This window comes from Amphiura filiformis, chromosome 8 (genome assembly GCF_039555335.1).
Source record: "Amphiura filiformis chromosome 8, Afil_fr2py, whole genome shotgun sequence".
Taxonomy (NCBI): Eukaryota; Metazoa; Echinodermata; class Ophiuroidea; order Amphilepidida; family Amphiuridae; genus Amphiura; species Amphiura filiformis.
This window is the reverse complement of record NC_092635.1, coordinates 38,734,920-38,759,299: the sequence shown is the minus strand read 5'-3', so window position 1 is coordinate 38,759,299 and position 24,380 is coordinate 38,734,920. Positions and strand designations below refer to the sequence as shown.

At 37.6% G+C, this 24,380-nt stretch overlaps 1 non-coding gene across 1 annotated transcript; it reads right to left on the bottom strand.

Moving 5' to 3' along the window:
* Positions 1–5,726: 5,726 nt before the first annotated feature.
* Trnaw-cca (transfer RNA tryptophan (anticodon CCA)) lies at positions 5,727–5,798 on the bottom strand. Its single transcript has one exon. It is a non-coding gene; the product is annotated as a tRNA-Trp (tRNA).
* Positions 5,799–24,380: the final 18,582 nt, after the last annotated feature.

Here is a 24,380-nt window from a genome sequence, read left to right as displayed (position 1 = left end):
GACAAACTTCATGAGTTGAGCACTTTGAATAGGATTACAATAATTTGTCAGATTTTGTTGGTGTAAGATTCCATTCATTAATCGGAAGGTAAAGGACGCAGCTAACGCAGCTAAAGGCAATAATCATTGTGTATTCCTAGCCACTTCATTATACAAGAGCCAATCCGATTAAACATTGAAACAACTCAATTGCGTTGACCAATTTTGCATTAACAAGGTAACCATCAATTTTGTGAAGATAGTGAATCGAATAAGCTTTTAGGTTAAACAATTTATTGCTATTCATATTCTAAATGGGTAAAGCTTTTATCTCATGTAAGCTATTGTAAGACTTATTTTGTTTGACAAATTAATTTGAAAATAATTGATGATTTACCGATTAAGATAAAGAGCAAATGTAAGTAATGTAAGGATCGTAACTGTTAAATGCTCGCAGTTTGAAGCGACCTGGTTTTCTTTGGCGTTTTTTGGCTTTGTCGGTCCAGTATAACCACATACTAGAAAATAGATACTCGTTCACGCATTTATACTGTGCTCATGTCGCTGATTTTGCAATAGCATGTAATATTAAATATAAAACAATGTCTTTTTCGGATACCTCCCTGATTGTTTTTGACAATTTGTTTTTCAAGTATTTGAAGCTTTTACAACGTGTGATACGAGGCCGGTCGAGTGCAGATCCGTCGGACCACGCTTTTCAATACGGAATAAATAATAACCTCATCGTGAAATCATCCAAGCAGCAAAGTTCATTTCCCATTGAAAAAGAGTTATCCGACGGATCTGCAGTCGACTATTCTGATACATATACAACCTTGCACGCTTTGTGTAATACTTTTATACAATTCTATGGAAAACAAGTGTAAGGTGTTTACTTGTGACAGGCGGAAATTAGTGTAACAAATAAACAGAAGTCCTCTTTGAAATATGCACGTACCACCACCGAAATACTTGACTCGACATACTGGGACAGTTTGACCGACATTTCAAGAATAACCCTAGGCAAATTCACGTGGACTGAAATACAAATTAATCATTCTACGTTTTTTGACTAAAGGCTTCAACAAGTCATTCACTAGGATCCACACCATACTCATCTATCAAGGCACAGTTTTTTAACACCAAATACATTTGTACATTTATTCAATGACCTTTGACAATATGGGTACAAAAACTCATACTCTACAACGTGAGGTCAAATTTGGCACTATGAATGTTTAAATGAGGTTACTGAACTATGTCATTGGCGTGAGGCCATTGTGGTCCATAGTGTGTTGTCCGAAACGCTCTAAGGTTGCTTTTTCCCAATATAAGATCTCGACACTGGGAGCTACTGGGACATGTTTGCTATTCATATTCTTAATGGGTAAAGCTTTATCTCATATAAGCTATTGTAAGAATTATTTTGTTTGACATATTGATTTGAAAATAATTGATGATTTACCGATTAAGGTAAAGAGCAAATGTAAGTAATGTAAGGATCGGAACTGTTAAATGCTCACAGTTTGAAGCGACCTGGTTTTCTTTGGCGGTTTTGTTGTTGCTTTGTTGGTCCAGTATAGTATAACCATTTACTAGAAAATGTGTACAAACTATTCTCCAACATCCACGTACTTTGTATACTGTGACAGCATAGTCTGAAAAAAAAAGCTGATGTAAATGGTTTAGCGTAACGTTGTACTATAATATTTAAAGGTAAGGTAATGTGTAAATTAACGTTAAGGGTAGCTTATTCCATTAAATGTAATATGATATGTACTTTAATTTGCATTGAGTTAGATCTTAAAGTTCTCTTATCATAGGCTTAGGAAGATTTTCAACATTTGGGGGGCTGAAACTTGAAAAAAAATTTGTGGGGCCAGACTGGGGGTGCGCAGTCAGAAAATTGTGCAAAATATAGGTCACAAAGACCCCTTTTCCCTCTATTTTACCACAATTTTTTACGTTCACCTAGGATTATTGGGGGGGGTTGAGAGGTATTCCAGCCCCGCACCAAAATTATTGAGGGGCTGAGCCCCTCAAGCCCCAGGTTCCTAAGCCTATGCTTATTGTTTTTGACGATATTTGAAGCTGAACAGACGAAAGTTTCATTATGCACCGGGTTTAACATGAGACTGACTTCGCACCTTATTGAAACAAATTGGAAACCACAAATCTTCATTATTATTTTTACCAACATGGTAATAAACCAGAACAATTATCACCATGATCTCAATATGCCTTCATGCCGTTATGCTGCTCTCATTTTGCTGATTTTATTGTATTAGATCTAACAGTGTATTTTCAAATTAGAGTCACGCGGTAGCCGTGACCAGCAAGTTTTTAAAAAAAGACTGATAAAGAAGACTAATAACAGATGCTCCCGCGAGACTATATTTACACCTAACATTATAACACTTGACTTCTATTGTTCGATGTCATTTTTCGCTGGGTACCAAATGTATCTAAAACCATGCTAAATGTTATTTACAGTCCCAGGTGTAATATCTTGACAACTCATTAATTCAAAAAGGGCCACCAATCCTACAGTCAATCATTGTTCGTAATAAACAAATATTTTTGCTTCCATTTCACGCGGTATTTCATAGCGAAAATTAGTGGCAAATCATACTGATCCATAATTTTTAGACACTGCTACAGGTCTATCTGGTTATCACCTTCACACTACTTTTTCAGATACACTTCCAAATATACCCTAGCAGTTTCTGAGATACCCTACATACAAATTTTGAGCCCCATTCGCCAAAAAAATCAAGTTTTCCAAAATTCTTTTGTTCTTATTGGACGACGCATCCATTTATATAATAAATGCTGTATTTCGACACAGTAATTTACAGCAGAGGCCCGTGGTCTAATGGTTAGAGCGCTTGACTCCAGATACGCTATCCCGGGTTCGAACCCCGGTAACCAACTGATTTATTTTTTCAATGTTTTATTAAACAATCTATTGTCATTAATCAAGGATAACATAATTTTAAACATCCAGTACTATTGTGATATTATTTTATTAAAGCAAGTTGTTTCATTCTCAGGGAAATTGTTTATTGTATTAAGGGTCTATTTAAAAACACAGCATAGTGTGATACAACACCACCAAGGATCAAAGGAAATCTGAATAACACAAGAAACTAGATCAGGTATTATTGGGTATGCAATACGACGTTACTCATTGTAGTATTCTCATTTAAATATATTTTGTCCTACAACGGGCAAATTCGCATGATAATAGGACAATAAAACATGATTGTGATATGTATGAATGTTTGTTGAATCGATTTAGAGACCTGACTCTCTGTCATCTTCAGCTATCGTAGAACATGACAATTGTCATACCGTCCCGGTAGGTTGATTACAAACACTCTGTAGGTGTGGAAAATTGTTCCGCTAGTATGGAAGGCCAGCAGGAAAAAAATTTCCAAATAACATATTATCAAGCATAGGCCTATAATATAGTACGGAAGCGTCTATGTGACACAACTTGTCAAGATAATTATCTTGCCATGTCGATGACGATATAAAATATCTCGCCAAGACAACTGAACAAACAGGTCAACATGGCAAGATAAATTATCATGCTAAGTCGACATACCAAAAATGAATGTCGTCTTCGCGAAATAAATTATTATGCCAAGTGAATTTAGCAACAAATTAATGTCTACATAGCAGGGTATTTTGTCACGTCAAGTTGACAAACAATATAAGTCAACATGGTAAGATAAATTATCATACCAAGGAATAGTATAATTTAAATTATTGAAAAGCATCCTCAGGATGTAGAGGAGGGGGAGACCCGAAATTAAAGGGAAAATTAAATCTCAAAAGACCGCCGACAACCGCCGCTCAATAGGGATATCCAACTAGATTGCCCCGCAGGGCTACAAAGAACCACAAACCGCGAAATTTGGATATCCAGCTAGATTGCCCCGCAGGACTCAGGAACCACAGATCTTGAAATAGGGATATCCTACAAATTAAAACCACAAACCATGAAAAACCACACACCGCGAAATATGGATGTCCAACAAGTTATAACTATAAATTAGTCCTCGATAGAGGGCAAGGCTTGAAGGATAAGGGAAATTATAACCACCAACCGCGAAAGTTGCCTAAAACAAACAATATAAGTCAACATGGTAAGATAAATTATCATACCAAGTAATAGTAATTTTTTACACCGTATAATTTAAATTATTGAAAAGCATCCTCGGGATGTAGAGGAGGGGGCGGCCCGAAATTAAAGGGAAAATTAAAACCACAAATCTCAAAAGACCGCCGACAACCGCCGCTCAATAGGGGTATCCAATTAGGGCTACAAAGAACCACAAACCGCCCCGCAGGACTCAGGAACTACAAAGGATATCCTACAAATTAAAACCACAAACCGCGAAAAACCGCGAACAACTGCCGCTCAATAGAAATATCCAACTAGCAGGGCTACAAAGAACCACAAACCGCGAAATTTGGATATCCAACTAGATTGCCCCGCAGGGCTATAAAGAACCACACACCGCGAAATATGGATGTCCAACAAGTTTTGACTATAAATTAGCCCTCGATAGAGGGCAATGCTTGAAGGATAAGGAAAATTATAACAACGAACCGCGAAAGACCTCCATCAACCGCCGCTCAATAGAGATATCCAACTATCCTGCAGGGCTACAAAGAACCACAAACGGCGAAATTTGGATATCCAACTAGATTGCCCCGCAGGGCTACAAAGAACCACACACCGCGAAATATGGATATCCAACAAGCTTAAACAATAAATTAACCCCGATATAGGACAGGGCTTGAAGAATAAAGGAATACCACGAACCGCGAAAGACCGCCAACAACCGCCGCTAAATAGAGATATCCAACTAGATTACCTGCAGGGCTAAAAAGAACCACAAACGGCGAAATTTGGATACCAACTAGATTGTCCCAGGGCTACATTATAGAATCACGTACATTTTAGTTATAGGTCTAGCTACATATACTCGTATTTTTATTGTCATAAATCAAGAATAATATTATTCAAACTTCGTAACTGGATGACTTTTCAAGCTTGGAGCTCCTCGGCTTCATTCATAAAAAGAAAGGAAATCTACCAAAAAAACGTTGACAACGTAAAGAAAGCAGCAAGTTTAAAAAGCCCCACCTCGGCTCACTTTTTGAAACTTGGTCCCATTTTGAACATCAACAGCAAAATCGGCGTTTTTATTTTATTACTTTTTAAACAGAATACAGCGTTTCCAACAAGTTATGACGTTTTAATAATAGCATGACTGGCATTATATGCCTACTTGTTATTCATTTAATTCAATCATTAATCATGAAATTAATATCATTTTATAAAACAAAACATATATAGGATGTTGGCTTACCATGCAAGAGCAAGATACCTTTCTGGTCTTACAAATTAATATCGTATCGGCACATTTAAAGATACATAACACATCTGGAAATGTTTGAAGTTGATAATATTATGATAAAGTTTAAATCAGTCCCAGGAAATCAGTACGTTTTACAAATGGGACCAAGTTTCAAAAAGTGAGCCGAGGTCGGGCTTTTTAAACTTGCTGCTTTCTTTACGTTGTCAACGTTTTTTTGGTAGATATTATACTACATTATACGTTATAAAAAATAACGAAATAAAAAGCCATAGCAAAAAACAAATTATAAAAAGTAACTTCTGCAAAATTTAACATCAAGTTGTTTATATAAGTGCGGAAAAAATGAAACATTGACCCCGACGTGATTCGAACACGCAACCTTCTGATCTGGAGTCAGACGCGCTACCATTGCGCCACGGAGTCAGTTGCAGTACGGTCGACTCAATCATCTATTAGCGTTGTTGCGGCTCCCGTATGCATATGCACCGTAGATTTTGATGAATAGACTTACGGTTAAAAGTCAATCAGCTGTATGATTTGAAGTACTCAATATGCGTGACACACCACGAAGAGCGTGCTGATATCAATCAATAAATCCCACTTGAAATCGAATCCAAAGTATATACACATAACAATGAGAGGGTTTGTGGTTTGTGCATCGATACATATATAATAGTAGGTCTAATATCTCACCCTCTCTCAGGCTCCTCTCAAGAAGAGGGGGGGGGGGGTAGTGGGGCGGCATGAATTTCTCTTTCGGGGATAGGGGCAAAGTGAATGTCTGGGGTGGGGTAGACAACGTTTGCTCAAAATTGGCGCCACCAGTTTACATTTGCATAATTTTTTGTGTACTATGTCATAAACAATGGCGGGCCAGGATTTTTTTCGGGGCATAGGGAGGGGGCTAAATCAACTAATTTTCTCCCATGCCCCCCGCGGCGCCCGCCTATATGTATTTGTTTAAATTAGGTATTTTTTATCTCAATTTCTATTGTACTAAATAAAAACCGAAGGGATGATATAGGGCTGATTATACTGGCCTTTGGAGTGGTCAGGCGCCCTCTATCTCTCTCATCATAATGATCTCTCTCTCTCCCTTTCTTCTCTCTCTCCCACATATGGCCCCAACCCACCCACCCTGTCTCTCTCTCCTCCCTCTCACCCCCACTCACACACACACACACACACACACCCACACACCCTTTCCCTCTAGGTGTGTGTGTGTGTGTGTGTGTGTGAAAGTGATCGCATTTGATTGAAGTTATACCAAGTACAATGCTAGAGTCCCTTCCCTCCCGTAACATTAACTCTTCCTCCTCTCCCAGTCCATCCCCTTTCCTTATCTGCTCTCTCTCCTTTCTTCTCTCTCCCACACGTGGCCCCAACCCACCCACCCCGTCTCTCTCATTCCCTCTCACCTCCACTCTCTCCTCTCCCGGGAGTGAACTTACAAGTAGGCCAACGTCTTGTGTGGACACACTCGCAAGTTACTTTCGAAATTAAACGAACATGTAAACACCCCCACTTCTATGGGATTAGGTGAATGACCGCTAAGGTCCTCCTTTGTTAGTATGCTAATTCTCCTTTGTTAGTTACCGTACGTTTGATTGTTCTGGATAAAGGATATGACCGGAACCATGACTACTCCGTGCCTTCATTGTTATGTGTCACGGGTACCATGGCTACTATGTGCCTCCTTTGTTAGTATGCTAATTCTCCTTTGTTAGTTACCGTACGTTTGATAAAGGATATGACCGGAACCATGACTACTCGGTACCTTCATTGTTATGTATCACGGGTACCATGGCTACTAGGTACATCCTTTGTTAATATGCTAATTCTCCTTGTTAGATACCGTACATTTGATTGTTCTGGATAAAGGATAACACCGGATCCATGGCTACTCCGTGCCTTCATTGTTAGTTTCCGTAAAGGATTAGAGAGCGCAAGCCGCTTGTTATGCTAATTCTCTTCATTGTTTGTTACGAAACAGGTTACTCACCTTAGGTAAAGGTTTAAACTCAGTCGCTACGCTATCGCGACGATTGATTGACTTTTATTGAATAAAATCGCTGTTCCAAAGGCGACTGGGTGTAAACTTTTACCTAAGGTGTCTAACCTGTAGGGTAAAACAATGAAGAGAATTAGCATAACACTGAGCGGGTCTTGCGCAGCTGAGCAGTCTATCTAATCTCTTACGCAAATGAACCATATAAGTGGTGGGGTGGGGAGGTGGGGAATGTTGGGGGGGGCAGTGGCGGCGACAGGCATTTTTCGGGGGTATAAGGGTGGGGAGGGGGCAAAAGTAAATTTCAGGGGTGGGTAGAATTAACCCATTTTGCGCAAAATTGGAGCAAAAAGTTTTTCTTATCTCACTTTCTGGTTGTTTATTGTACCAAACGAAAACAAACGGGGTTATGTGAGTTGATTTATAATTTGGCTTCTTTAAACAAGATTGATTTGCACATCAATTTATCTTTTTAAATAGAATTCAGCATGCTGCCAAATACTGATATATAGGGCTTATTATACTGTCATTGGAAGTGGTCAGGCGCCCCTCTCTTTCCTCTCTCCATGCGAGTATTTGGGGGGGGGGGCGGCAAAAAGGGGGCGGCGGAAGGTAGGGGCGACAAAAAGAAGGGGCGGCGGAAGAAGGGGCGACAAAAAGAAGGGCGGCAAAAAGAAGAAGGGCGGCAAAAGAAGAAGGGCGGCAAAAAGAATTTTAGTGAAAAGGTATTTTAGTGAAAGTGGTGCCGCAATTGGGAACTTAATCCAATTTTCCCTTCCCCTCTTCATCTGTCCCTCATCTCCCGGTCCCTTTCTCACCCCACCCTCCCTTTCTTCTCAGTCTCTCCACACACAACTCCATGAAATACACACACACACACCCTCTTTCACTCTAGGCGGGGCGGGGGTTGACCGCCTTTGATTGAAGTTTCCAACTACAATGGCAGAGTCCGCTTCCCTCCTGTAACATTAATTCTTCCTACTCTCCCAGTCCATCCCCTTTCCTTATCTGCTCGCTCTCCCTTTCTTCTCTCTCCCACATATGGCCCCAATCCACCCACCCCGTCTCTCTCATTCCCTCTCACCTCCACTCGCTCCTCTCCCGGGAGTGAACTTACAAGTAGGCCTACGTAAACACACCCACTTCTCTGGGATTAGGTGAATGACCGCTAAGGTGCCTCCTTTGTTGGTATGCTAATTCTCCTACCGTACGTTTGATTGTTCTGGATAAAGGATATGACCGGAACCATGACTACTCCGTGCCTTCATTGTTATGTATCACGGGTACCATGGCTACTATGTGCCTCCTTTGTTAGTATGCTAATTCTCCTTTGTTAGTTACCGTACCTTTGATTGTTCTGGATAAAGGATGTGACCGGAACCATGACTACTCGGTACCTTCATTGTTATGCATCACGGGTACCATGGCTACTAGGTACATCCTTTGTTAATATGCTAATTCTCCTTTGTTAGATACCGTACATTTGATTGTTCTGGATAAAGGATATGACCGGAACCATGACTACTCCGTTCCTTCATTGTTAAGGGATTAGAGAGCGCAAAGCCGCTTGTTATGCTAATTATCTTCATTGTTTGTTACGGAAGAGGTTACTAACCTTAGGTAAAGGTTTAAACTCAGTCGCTACGTCATCGCGACGATTGATTGACTTTTATTGAATAAAACCGCTGTTCCAAAGGCGACTGGGTGTAAACCTTTACCTAAAGTGCTCTAACTTGCGGGTAAAACAATGAAGAGAATTAGCATAACACTGAGCGGGCTTGCGCAGTTGAGCAGTCTCTCTAATCCCTTACACAAACTAACCATGGTGTGGTGGGGGAGGTGGTGGATGGGGGGGGGGGCAGTGGCGGCGGCAGGCATTTTTCGGGGGTACAAGGGTGGGGAGGGGGCGAAGTGAATTTCAGGGTGGTGAATCAACCCATTTTGCGCAAAATTGGAGCAAAAGGTCTTTTTATCTCAATTTCTGGTTCTTTATTGTGGGTTTATGTGAGTTGATTTATAACTTGGCTTCTTTAAACAAGATTTGTACATCAATTTATCTTTTTAAATACAATTAAGCATGCTGCCAAATACCGATAGATATACTATGTAGGGTTAGTTATCTTTTAAGTGGTCAAACGCTCATCATAATACATGTAATATTATAATCACTATTTTAACTCAAGTTCTGTTTGTGTATTATACCAAACGAAAACCGAAGAGATTATGTGAGTTGATTTATAACTTGGCTTCTTTAACAAAGATTTGCTCATTAATTTATCTTTTTAAATAGAATTCAGCAGAGGGCTTATTATACTGTCATTGGAAGTGGTCAGGCGCCCCCTCTCTCATAATAATAATAATTATTATCACTATTTGAACCAACTCGATATTATTAGTTCAGTTAATAAAACTTCAAGGGTCTTTTGGTGAAAGTGGTGCCGCTATTGGGAACTTGATCAAATTTTTCCTTCCCCTCTTCGCCTGTCCCTCATCTCCCGGTCCCTTTCTCACCCCACCCTCCCTTTCTTTCTCTCTCTCCACACACAACTCCATGAAACACACACATACACCCTCTTTTCCTCTAGGCTGAAGGGGGAGGCTGACCGCCTTTGACTGAAGTTACCAACTACAATGGCAGAGTCCGCAGAGGGCAAAGTGAATTTCAGGAGGGGGATCAACCCATTTGGCGGGGGGGCCTGACCAAACCACCGTCAGTCCGAATTTTTATGGTCCGGGTTAGAGTTAGGTTTAGGGTTAGGTTTAGCGTTAATGTTAGGGTTAGGGTTAGAAACCCTAAAAATTCGGACTGACAGTGGTTTGGACTGACGGTGTGTAGGCCTACCCAAAAACTTAAGCTTTGAGGAACATTTGAGAAAAATGCGGACATCTGTGGAGATGAGAGGAGAGGAGAGGAAAGGCGAAGAAAAGAAATCGAGGACAGGATAGGGCAGGGCGATTATTTTTCGTACATCATAATTAGGCCTATTTGTAACGCATGTGGTAAAATCAGGTGATTTTTCAGTGTTTTGCTTTATTCCGTGTTTGATTATCATAAACGGCCATAATTTTCAAATATGATGTACGAAAAAATAATCGCGAGCGGGGAGGGAAAGCCCCGGCCGGAGATGAGAGAAGGGGAAAAGGGTGGAATTAGATTTAGATGATGTTCCCAATTTCATCACTATCATCAAAAGACCCTATTTTATATTTAAAAAAAAATTGCACCGATTCCATCAATAAAATAATTATTATGAGCAATGAGGACGCTTGACCAGTTCAAACACCATGAGTGTCTATCAAACCTTGAAACCTGACAGATATAGTGGACAGCACCCACCCAGCTCTATAATAGAGGCCTTGTATGTGACGTATCATCCCGTAAATATGGCGGACTACTCAAATGCATTCAACAAAAGCATGATTGCAATCTACCGTGACAGTTCACTCACACACATAACCCTGCACTACCATGACTACGATCAAATAGGTTGATGACAACATTTGATTGAATGGACTGCACTCCGCCATAACTACGGTGAAGGACACCGGCTCAAATCCTTTGTTTGGAGCCAATCGATAATTTCATGCAGGGCCTCTATTGATGTATGAGGCACAACTTTCAGGGTCATATTTATAAAGACTTAACGGTGGGATTAATTGATTGATATCAGCCTGTATTCGTGGTGCGTCACGCACGTGAATCTACTTCAAATTTTACAGCTGATTGACTTTTAACCGTAAGTCTATTCATCAATATCTACGGTACATATGCATACGGGAGCCGCAACAACGCTATTAATATTCAATTACATGTACATTACGTAACTTAACGGTGCTGCATCTATTCATCTATTATTACCGATTTGAGTGCTAAAATATTGGAAAATGTTGCCAATCAATATTCACTGGGGCAAGGAATCCAATTACTTCTCTGGAATTTCAGTGACCCAAGACAATCGGTTCGTTATTTATGATAAGAAATAAGGTACCGCTAGGATGTACCTTATTTCCTATCATACAGGTAACACAACTTCTAAGTTCCCCCTAATACTTTTTATAATAAGTCGAAAAATATTTTATAAAATGTAAAATTTTAAAAAGATATGTATAGCCCTGTTTGTTTTACCCATCCAGACCAATTTATAGCGTCACACATCATTGCGTTCAGTCACAATGGTTAATTATGTAAGAAAAGAGGCCGTTTTAAAAGTTGCACCTGAGCCCATAGCACAAGTTGTAAGTTCCCCCTAAATACTTTTTTAAATAAATCGAAAAATATTTGACAAAATGCAAACTTGTAAAAAGACATGTGTAGCCTTATTTGTTTTACACCTATGGAACAAATTATAACGTCACACGTCATTGCGTTCAGTCACAATGGTTCATTATGTAAAAAGAGACCGTTTTAAACTGTGTTAAAAGTTGCATTTGAGTCCATAGGAGTCAACTCTCAAACAATTCAGCAGGCCAGGCCTATTCATGTGTTTGTTCAACAATTTTTCCTATACCTTTTTTACAGGCGCCAATCGTTATTAATCCGTGATGAATCCACAATTTGCCAGTAGCGTATACGCGAACGCAAGTTATTGGAAGCGCGTATACGCGATACGCGTCAGAAATTTGCCATACTTGGAACTTGTGTTCGCTACATGATGTTTTCATTATTTTGGAGGAAGCGGCTAAATACTGCTCTTTTATTCTGTAGTTCTTTTGCTGCTATCATCAGGAAAGCATCGTTCTTCTTGTGTTTAGTGACAATGACTAAACTGGTCATTTCACATGAAATAATCGTGTGAATTAGACGATCTTTAGCTTGTTTTCGTTGTTGAAAGGGATTCGATCATGTTTCGCCGTTGTTCATCATCGAGTAACAACGATGCGTCTGCGTAGTCTGCGTGGTTTACTTCGCGAGGGCAGCTAAAGCTAAAGCTGTCCTCGCGAAGTAAACCACGCAAACGACGCAGACGCATCGTTGTTACTCGATGATGAACAACGGTGACACATGATTGAATCCCTAAATACAGAAAACCTGACTGCTATGGGCTCAGGTGCAACTTTTAAAACGACCTCTTTTCTTACATAATTGACCATTGTGACTGAACGCAATGATGTGTGACGCTATAAATTGGTCCACAGGGTAAAACAAACAGGGCTATACATACCTTTTTACATTTTTACATTTTGTAAAATATTTTCCGACTTATTTTCAAAAGTATTAGGGGGAACTTAGAAGTTGTGTTACCTGTATATACTGAACCGCTTGTCTTGAGTCACTGAAATTTCAGTATAGTAATTGGATTACTTGCCGCAATAATACACATAACTTTTGTTACCAGTGTGTTATCATTTGTGACGTGTCATGTCAAAAGCAGACACTTTTGGGCAGGTTATCAATTTTGAGGTTTTTACATATGGTTGCATGTCATGAACTGGTCATCTTTTGTGTAACATAATGTAAAATGAGAAAAAAATCACCAATTTTCACTTAAACACAACTTTTAATGAAAACATTTTAGACCATTAAAAGTATATATTTCTGGAAAGCTTATATCACAAGGATGCCGAATCAATAAAGTATAACATCATAATACAGGGTGGGTAAGAAATATACAGGGTGAAATAACAACAAAATTAGCATCTTTCTTGTCATGATGAACCCCATATTTTTCTTTTCTGAAAGCTATGTAGCTCAAAATAAAAATAGATTCAGAAAGACATTGCATGGGCCCTTCAAGCAAATTAGGAAGAAAGAGTTTGCTATCCCTTGTGTTAAACATACAGGGTGGTCAAAAATTTGTAATTTTAATGAAATTATCAATCAAAACTTTTTTCCTCCATTTCTGGCACTAAAACTAATATCAAATTTCCTTAAAAATATGTGTACTTTTGAATAAGCAGGGTGACTCTGGCAAGAAATAAGCCACTTAGAAATGTCGGAGCGTTACGTGCACACTTTGTACAGTAACATATATGGGGAAAACTGTCTTAATTAGCATTTATTTAGGCAATTTATTGGTTATATCTTTTGTTATATTTGATCTACTATGAGGTAGATCTACAATCCAGGATGATATATGTGACCCGGCAGCACAAATGAGCCGTAAATTCCCTAAATTGTATTCTGAGTTACGGTGTAAAATGTGTACGAAAATCATATTCATCGGTAACTTAAGCTGGCCCGACATCCGTCTCATTTCGATAGTCAAAATCTAATCAATAATCCTATTGTTGAAGTGGATAATAAGCTTCTACCTTAGATGGCTATAGAACTTTTAATAGCTCTGGTCTTTGTTTGCTTATATTGCTAAATCCTGTTCAAGTGGTGGGTTACCAGGCATTGTATTTTGTACAGGTATGCATAACCAACAATTAACAGTGAGAGAACTTTCTTAAACCTCGTTGACTTGGGGATGATTTGAAATGACCGCCAATTATGACTGTTTGATATTTATTGCCAACAATGTGGAAAAAGAGACACATGTAAAAACGTAAAAGCTATAATTTTGTTGAAGGAGCAAAGTTTAACAAACCATAACCCCGCTTCTGGATATCGTTTGAAGTCAAATGATATACCATTTTTAAGTTTATGATGTTTATTTTTAAACACGAAATAAAACAAAATTGACCGGGGAGGAATTTACGGCTCATTCGCCGTGGACGGTCACATATGTGCAATTTGTGGTCCATGCTACTTGTACTTTTTAAGATACAAAGGTTTAAAGTTGGCCATATTTTCACAATTTTGTGTACAATCCTATGGGGCTCTCCCGCCCGGATCCTCCATTGACACATCTTACATATTGAAGTATAAATCTCAAAGTATATGTCCAATTGACTTGGTTTTTTTGTATTTGACAAAAGACATAATTATCTACAAAATGACACCAAACTTTCTACAATAGGTATTATACTTTTGGAATAAACCAAACTTGAAGTGTGAAGAAAGCGTTTTCGTGTTACGGATCCTCCATTTTTGGGTGACCTATTTGTGACATGCGACCATATCTTAAATATAGAGATATTTTGCTCCACAACGCTGTTTTCCCCCAACGAAATCGGACATTCCTAAGCGAAGATATTGAGTTATTGTAAGTTATGGTATTATAAAATTCGAAATTGAGATATCGGCCTTTAAATATATTATTGACAATGTTGAGAGAAGGAATTACCTTGAAAATGTCTCAAAAAATACAAGATGCCAGTTATATTCTGGTCTGAAACTATCAGACAATATTTTTAACATTAATAACATCACAAATTTGCAACAAACCCAAATTGTGAAAACATCACCCGCGGGCAGATTTTTGGCTATTTCTCCATTTACGATCCTGCACATTTTTTGAGAAAAATGCAAAAATAGTCACAAATTTAGTACCCCCTTAACGTTTACAACATTAAAATTAAAGTCAATAAGATTTGGACTCTATAGGGCTAATATCATCTTGGCATCAAATCTCAACATCTTCACCCGCTTCAACTGGATGTGATTTGCTGTGGAAGGAATGCTGTCCAGATACAATCTTGGTATATATCTAATAAGCCGTTTTAGCGGCTGGGTACACATCCTAAAGAAGAGTTCTTCACACAGAGGTCGGTATACACAAGAGTCGCATTAGTTTACATGTTCACGTAACCGCCTGAACTCATTTGCATAAGTTTGGAGGTGGGCTGATCGTATTTTGATTCGTCGAACACCTAATTTGCATAGGTTTGGAGGTTTCCATATTTGGGTTTACCTAATTAATTATTAACGACCCGGACGTTGTTTACATCATGACGTCATTAGAGCTGGTGACTTCGTCAAACATCCGACGAACGAACGTTTGCAGTTTTCTTTTTATTAACATTATATCGTGAAATACCATGTAGCTGACGTGTTAGTCCAATATGATAGGAAAATATTATAACCGATGACCCCATGTTCACATTGGCTAAATAAGCTGTATTTTCGCTGGAAAGGGGCCGGGACGAGTCGGCCATTTTGTTTGCAAAAGGCATGTTCTTCTCCCGCGTTACCCGGAAGTGGCAGCACCAGAACAAATGACGTCATTTCTGGATTTCAGCCGGAACGGTTACGTTCACTGCCGTGCATCAGTATAGGCATCATCGTATCTAGGTTTTACTAAAGTAAAACATCTTTGGTTCTTCATGATTTGCCACGTGATATGTGTGATGTATGTGACATTATAGCTTTATACTTTTTAACATAATTTTTTTAAAGCTTGTTATTGCGAAGAAACATAGTGCGTATGCTTATAGTTTCTAATTGCACTTTATTTTTTTACAAGTTGTTTTAAATTCACCACTTTTGCATGGTATTTCTATAATAAAATGCACCTGCTGCTGAAGATTGAATTGCTTCCGCTAATATTGCATTAATAAGGTTGTAACCTTCTATAGCTGGCATTAGCAGGTCTTCTGTTTTAATAATCTAAAAATAAAGTTCAATATAAACATCTTTCGTCTTGTACTATTTTATAAAGGCAGTGAAATCGAATAAGCTATTTAGTAATCTTAGGTTAAACAATTTATCTTCCCATGTCTTACAATACACCTGCGTTGACAGGAGTACATTATATTGGACAGACGATCTAAACTGTGTCAAGTTCGCGCAGCCTACTTCACCAAAGAATGGTAGAAAATATTTAAAGCAATCTAAAGGTGTCGTATTTGTATTGAATAATTCGATAATTTTTAAATATGCACGACTCACTTGATATTGATATCTACTTTTTGTACATTTTCTATTTTACGGGTTAGAGCAAAAATTAAATTTATTTTGAAAAACTATGCACGTTTATTATCAGAATACAATACACGGACTATTAGATACATGAAAAAAAGAAAAGACAATGATAAGTTAAGATAAGATAAGCTAAGCTAAGCTAAGCTAAGCTAAGCTAAGATAAGATAAGATAAGATAAGATAAGATAAGATGAAATAAGATCCCATTTTTGTCATACACTAACAAAATGTGTGTCAAGTCAACGAAACTTGTTCTTTTCTTAACGTCTTACACATTTCCGTCCGTTTAACTTAAAAGTTAGCGCCCTTAGGATAATAATCACAACATTCTCCTTAGGTGTTTTTAAACTGATTGCGCTAACCAGGTTTCTCAGTATTTTCACCTTTTATGTATAATAAGTCACATGCGTAAACATACATAGTACATAGGTCTATTGGGAAGCATGGAGGGAAATGCCTGTCGGAACTCCTTCACGACTTCCACTCGAATCCAAAGTGGCGTAACATGATGAAGCCAATTGCCAAGATGGGAATGGTCAAGTATTGATACTATGTCATCTCTAAGAAATCTCTTTATAGTAAGTAAGGCCTTGAGATAAGTGGCTCATTTAAGACATTACAAACTATCTGGTGTTATGATGTGTCAGTAGGAATAAAAACGCGTATGTGCTATGATGTTACATGGTATTTAGATCAAGTATCTGTTATCAAAACATTGGTATTAAGTGCACTCTTTTAGTGTGGTTCATTGATCGCGAAATACAATTAATATTCAACTGATAATATATTCCGGTAATAGATATTGTGGTTATAAGTGCCACTCCTGGCTAATCCATTGCCTACTCCAGTGAACATTAAGTTCTATCTCAATGTTTTAATAACAAACACTTAAATTAAATCTCTGTTAATGTCTATGGATTCATTTAACACTGTTAATGTTGTTTATTAATATTGTAAGGATTTATAGCAATATTTTTAGGGCAAATCACACATTAATCTGTTATTACCGTACATTACCTACCTTCTTCTGCCAAAGATACACGAAGTGGAAACGGTTGTGCGTACTGCGGTATAAATAGGTGTCAAAACATGTAGCCAATGTGCCCTTATAATAATAACTGCATGCAGAAGAGATTTGTAATAAAATACCATCGGATTAAAATATATTTCTTTCATGGATTTTAATGGAAAAACACACACACAACACCCCACGCCCTATTGTGTTTGTCGGCAAACGGGGACTCTGTACAGGACCGGCAAAAGGATTCGTGTTTTTTTAAAAACAAATTTTACACACATTTTATGGATTTTATCTTATCAACCGGGGACGGGACGCTCTCTCAAATGCATTTTTAGCCTGTTTGTGCTCAATTGAATATCTCAGCTAATTGGGGATGGTTCCTGGTTGCAGTAAAGTCCACTCCTGTGAAAAAAACAAAAAAATACACACACAAAATGCTTCTCGAGCAAACCTGACTCAGATGAGGATAAGATGTTCTTCCACACAAGGATTGTCAATATTTTTTATATTGCTGAACATTGCTGTTGAAGTGGTGTGTTACAAAGCATTGTATTTTGTCTAGGTATGTATAACCAGAGAAGATCTTCTCTGGTATAACCAACAATTAACAATGAGAGGACATTCCTGAACCTCGTTGACTTGGGGATGATTTAAAATGACCGCAAATTATGACTGTATGATATTTATTACCAGCGATATGGAAAGTTGACCTCAATGTTTATCAACAGAGGCAAGGGACTGGTATATCGATATGCTTGAGTGAACCCCATGCAACCACTAAACTGTTCAATAACATTATTGTGATGACGCGGGAGTTTTAAAAACACGAGCCCTGAACAAAATATGATGCGCGCGCACACTGCCAGGCAAAATACAATGGAAATTGTGATGATGCGTGCGAATACTACCAGGCATTGACGTCAGATGACAAATCACCTATACCTTTGGCTAGTTACAAGCAAGGTCCCTGTTACAAGTCATCCATAAAACATTTTGTTTAAATAAAAAGAAGGTTTACAATATTATTTGCTTTCAAAATTTTCAAAGCCGCTTGAATAAAAATATATAACTTTTCCATCTTCTTTTAGCTAAACCCCAGGAAAGGCAATAACTGTTGTTCCTCCACGTAATCGTGTTAGCAACACCATACACGTAAAGTATGATGAAGTAATGTGATTTTCTTATGATAAGTCCAAACCTGTACTTTCATTGAGCCCATGAAACAAAATTCATGAGTCGAGCACTTTGAATGGGATTACAATAATTTGTCAGATTTGGTTGGTGCAAGGTTCCATTCATTATTCGGAAGGCAAAGGACGCAGCTAAAGGCAATAATCATCGTGTATTCCTAGCCACTTCATTATACAGGATCCAATCCGATTAAAAATTGTAACTACTAAATTGTGTTCACCAAATTTGCATTAACAAGGTAACCATTAATTTTGTGAAGAGAGTGATTCGAATAAGCTTTTTAGTAATTAGGTTAAACAATTTATCTTCTCACGTTGTACAATGCACCTGCGTTGACAACAGCGAATATTAAGTATGGGATAACTTTAAAGAACGATAATCATGTCAATATCACGTTATCCATCGGTAGATCCATATGACCTCCAAGTTCTAGAATATGTTTGCTGGACCTCTGTCAGATAAATTGTACAAATCATTAGAGAATGAATTTGGAGAAAACCTTCTGATAATTACAAACACTCGTTGAGCAGCAAGACCTTCCCTCTAAGCTTTTAATCCGATAAGCTGATTATCTATTTGTTCTCATGAATTGGAAGACATTCTTTGATGTATTACTGAGCTCAATCATCTGAAATTACTGGAGCGTGAGCCACCCTGGCTGGTGGCTCAGCATAGTATTTCATTAGCAGAAGGTTTTCTCCAAATTCGTTTCCAAATGATAATGCTTTATATAAGACATAAATGTTTTCTCGTTTTGATATTTTGACATTTACTCTTATTTTGCCTTTGTTTATCGGTATACTGGTCCGCTTTATTATAACAGCATCTTTATGAAAATAGAACTCCAAAACCATAACTTGCCCAAAGAATAGTTCTGATTTTCCTTTTAACATATGCAATTGATTTCGCTGTGCTATATATTGAAAGTGATATTGTTCCTTCCATGTTGCAACTTCATAACCCATTTCGTATTAGATGTACTTAAGTATGAAGTAAGCCGCTTGTATATATTTCATGACCACCTTGACATAGCTGTTCAATTTCGCTATTACTTACATCGTTCAAGCAGTTGAAAGGCAGGTTAAATACATTGAAATACTTACTTGAATACTTATTTATAGGTTAATAAAATGTGTATTATTTGTTGGGAATGACATTGTACAATTTAAAGCAGGCGTACTGAGATGTCTATGCGGATAATGCATTAGCCCGCAGGAGGGAGTGCATGAGACGCATCAAAATCTCATATCAGTACAAGTTTCATACGAACTATGAACGCATCCGAAAGCACTACACGTAGCACGCGAAGTGCATTATACGCGTAGTACGCGAAATGCATTATACACAATCAATAGTTAATAATAAGTAGCTGAAATGGACCGTGTTTCAATGCGTAAATAGTTTATGATATTATTTCTTTATTGGTTTATGATATTATTTCTTTGTAAAAATCTTTTTAAGGGACTACGCATGTATAGCCACTGGTTCTCTTACCAAATGTGCATTCACATTGGTACACTCACACGTGCAATCTCTTAATTTGAATTAAGTCTAGGAGTCTAGAAGGCGGATATTAGGACGTTTTGCGTCTGGATGGAAAATATTTCATATTAACTTGAAGTATGATGTTGTATGTGCAAACAATTATACAGTTCAGTAAGAAAAATTAAAGCGAACAATAAATAAACTCAACCAATAAAGTATTGAAACGATTATAGACGGTCAGATTTATCGGGAACTGAAATATATAGCAAAAACTTATTTAATGTATATAAAGCGCAGTTTTCTCCTGCGCATTTTGATACATCTTTCGTTGCTCTACGATATCATTTGGTCGAGTTATGAGTGGCTTCAAGCCGGATTTTGAAAGTTGCACTTTATAGCTCCTATTCAAGCCAAACGCGTTCGTCGTGTACACACACCCCCACACCATCAAGACAAAGGACACCGATGTGCTCTGTGTAGTTAACCATGAACTTTACTTTATTTTACTCCTTCGACTTCCAACTTCAATACTTGCTACCCTTTACTTATCTCTGACTTATCTCATGAACTCTTTCTGCTGACATCTCAATACTTGGTGTGCCCACCATCACTGTCTATGCCTGGATTCGTTGTCGCATGCTCTGAACAAGATGTCTTATTTTTCCTTGGTCAGTGTCTCGCCATTTCCTGCGCAAGATGCGCCGAAGGCCTTCTAAGGTGGTGTCAGGCTTGATTGCCTTGTTAGCTTTGCTTTGAAGTTTGGAGTCGAAGGAGTAAAATAAAGTAATGTTCATGGTTAAGTAAACAGAGCACATCGGTGTCCTTTGTCTTGATTTTGTGGGGTTGTGTGTGAGTGTGTGTACACGATGAACGCATTTGGCTTGAATAGGAGCTAAGTGCAACTTTCAAAATCCGGCTTGAAGCCACTTAAATGCCCATAACTTTATTCTTTTAACACAATCAAATCATATTTTTACATTCTGTACACAATGTTAACTTTTTACTTTTTTCTTAATGCTCATTTCAAGGTATTTTGGACATTTGGTTCCATTCATGTATTTTATTTATTGTATGTGCCATCCTGTATCAATATAGATTGTATTATATATAGTTAACAGGATGAAAACATTATTAAATCAACTTATAAAATCAATTTTTTAAACATCTTAAATATTCTTATTAACAATATCATTGTACACAATGTTAACTTTTTACTTTTTGTTTTATGCTCATTTCAAGGTATTTTGGACATTTTTGGTTCCATTCATGTATTTTGTTTCCTATTTGTTCAAGACTGTTTTTCGTTTTTGTAGATTGTATAGTTAAATAGCATTAGGAAATAAATTACAATGTAGACCTATGTAAGGTCCCATTACCATTATTTATAATTTTGTTTATTGTCCACTGGTTGCCAGAGTCAAGATTCATCAACTCAAATTTCTCGGCCATATACTGCGTCTTGAAGATGGCGAGCCTGTGAAAGAATATGGGCTTTATATTCCACCACATGGGAAGAGGAAACCGGGACGGCCGCGCACACTCTACTTACAGTATGTCCAGCACCTCCTGCGAGATAATGAAGGGATGCTGCAGCCAAACAAAATTGTTTCACTTGCCCAAGATCGCATTAGTTGGAGAAAGCTTGTAGTCGCCTGCTCCGCAGCCGACTGATGATGATGATGATTATTGTATGTGCATGTATCAGTATAGATTGCATTATAGTTAACAGGATTACACAAACATCTTGTAACAGTTGAATAAATTTACTACTATCACAATGTTCCAAAGTAACTGAGCATAGGAGACTCCTGCACAATAGGTACTGTATGAGATGATTTTCATAACAAAATCAAAACATTTTTGTTACATTGTGTTCTTGATTGTTTTTAGTTGTGTAGGGCCTACATTCTATCAATATAGATTGTAGTTAGCATTGTGAAATAAATTACAATGTATCCTATGTAAGGCACCATTATCATTATTTTATTTATTGTATGAGCCGCCCTGTATAGTTAACAGGATGAAAACATTTAAACAAGCATCTTTTACTATCATATTGCCACATGTTCAAAAGTAACTGAGCATATACGCATAAGAGACACATGCACCATGAGTAACAATTATTGGAGATTATTGACGGTCATGTTCATATGATTAGTTCTTTTCACACTATTCAAAGGGACTTTAAAGGGGCCCCGTTGATTCTAAAGAGTAAATTAATCTGTCCAGGGAATAGTGGTATTGGAGGTTAATATCGTGGGTCATGTTGGCAAGATTGGCAGACATTCAAAGGGTACGTAACGGGTCCCCTTTAAATTTAAAGGGGGAATATATAGCTGCCCAGGGAATAATAATATTAGGAGGTTAGCCAGGGTGACTGGTTAATTGCAATTCCATTCCCCCACAAACAATATCGCCCTGTTGAGCCCGTTAAGACACAATCTATGTTCCCCGATGAAATTTTATGAAATCCCCTTTGCCTCCCCTTTAAAATTATATCATGCACCCTTTAAAATACTCAAAGGGGACTCAAAGGGGCCATGAATTTCAAAGGGACAATTTGGAGAGGACCCCTAACAACACTATTCAAAGAGAATAAGTATAGTAATGAAAGTGATGCAAATAAAAATGATATAAATTGCCTTAATTTCTTTGCTAATAAGACGCTAAGATATCCGTCGATATGCAGCAGAATATTTATCTAGATATGATTAAAAGTTCTGAAGCTATATACGAATTTATATCGGCTGCATTACTTTTTGTGAAGTTTTTATTTCAAAATATTGTTTAATAAAAATAGGAAAATGTAATATGCTAGAAGGTATGCTCTACATACCACCTCATGGCAAAAGGAGTCCTGGATTTCTATGCACCTTTAACTAAACGTGTGCGGACATATATCCGGCATGGAGAAATGGTGTGGTCGCTGCTCCACAGCCGGATAAGGATGATAGTGATGATGATGACGATGTAATATACATTGCGTCTAACAATCATACCTCAAGTATTTCTTATTTATTAAATTGGAAGCTACGATAATTGTAATGTAAAAGGATCACATCTCTTTAATCTTTACCGGAACACTCCATGGCACCAATTTCCACGAAACAAATTCAAAGCAGTGTTTTACAAATAAGAAATAACATGGAGTGCTTCCCCTTTCAGCAAAACACGGGGTTTGTTTCATATACATGATATAGCTGTTGTTTCAGTAACACTCACTCCAAATTAAAGCGCATCCTTTGTGACTCATTCTATTACCTGCCTGAATACCTACAGGACAAATAAATGGGGTGTGGAAAAGTGAACGTTATGTATTATATTGATTGTGCTAACTGTTATATGTCATGAACATCTTTAAAGATAATGGACATATCATTTAGCTAACGAAGAATTGCTTTTTATGGTAACATTATACGTTTGAGGCAATGTTGATCTATGCACGGTTGATGCTTTGCAGGTTTTCAAATATCAACTGTGATTAATCTTGCGACAGGCACCTTAAGAGAATGCTGTTACTACTGGTGTCTCCCCTAGAGATACTGTTACTGTTTAGATATAGACGCGCAACTATGTAGACTCACTATTGAATAAGTGGAAGTGTGTATTGACACAGATTCGTTACATACTCGTAATAAAGGGGTGTATTTTGAGGATAAATAGCTGAAATAAGTCTTTCATTAGATGAAATAATGAAAGCACCATGTTCATATTGCATTATACGGTAGCGTGAACGACATTTACTTTCTAACGTTCCATTGCATTTATACGATATCGTATAGGCTAATCTTTCCACGCTAAGGCCCGCGAACTATATCGGTAATTCTGGTTAGTCCTTACATCACTGAAGATTGATACAGATTACTGACGATAGTGTTATCTTCAATTAGTCTTCCTTGAAGTTCCACCCGGGTTCCACCCAAGTCTGTTATTTATCAAAAGAAAAAAAATCAAAACATTCATGAGTGAGTGATTTGGCATCTCTTTACATTTGATTTTGACTATTATGACACTTTATGACACTTTATATGGCGATAGGTTCTAGAATGTAGCCTATTTCAATTAAATTTACAAATAAATTTGAAAACAAAATAAGTTTGTACTTTTTGAAATTGCAGAATGATTAATTTAAGACACTCTTTCGGTATAACACTATGAATTACCTCATAACAAATAAATTCGTATAGAATAGGCTATCGCCATTTGTACTTGTATAATCTGATTACAAACCTCACATGAATTGTTTGTAATAAACGAAAGTGTAAAACAGACAAAAACGAACTCAAGCAAAATCTCTGAAGAAAGCACTCCCCTACACCTCGAGACATAGCTGTTTTTCTTGCCAAACTACTGTCAACATGAAGCCTGAGGCCTAGTATTAGCCAGATGAAATTTTATTCACCTCTATATTAAACAAATATTGGATTAAAACTTATGCAAATATGTATCAAATTGGGCAAAGTTGCATCTTGTCGCTATATTACCTGTGGTGTTTTCCTCAACATACGTATTCTCACGGAGCAATTGCATTTGAAAATTATTCTATTGTATGTTA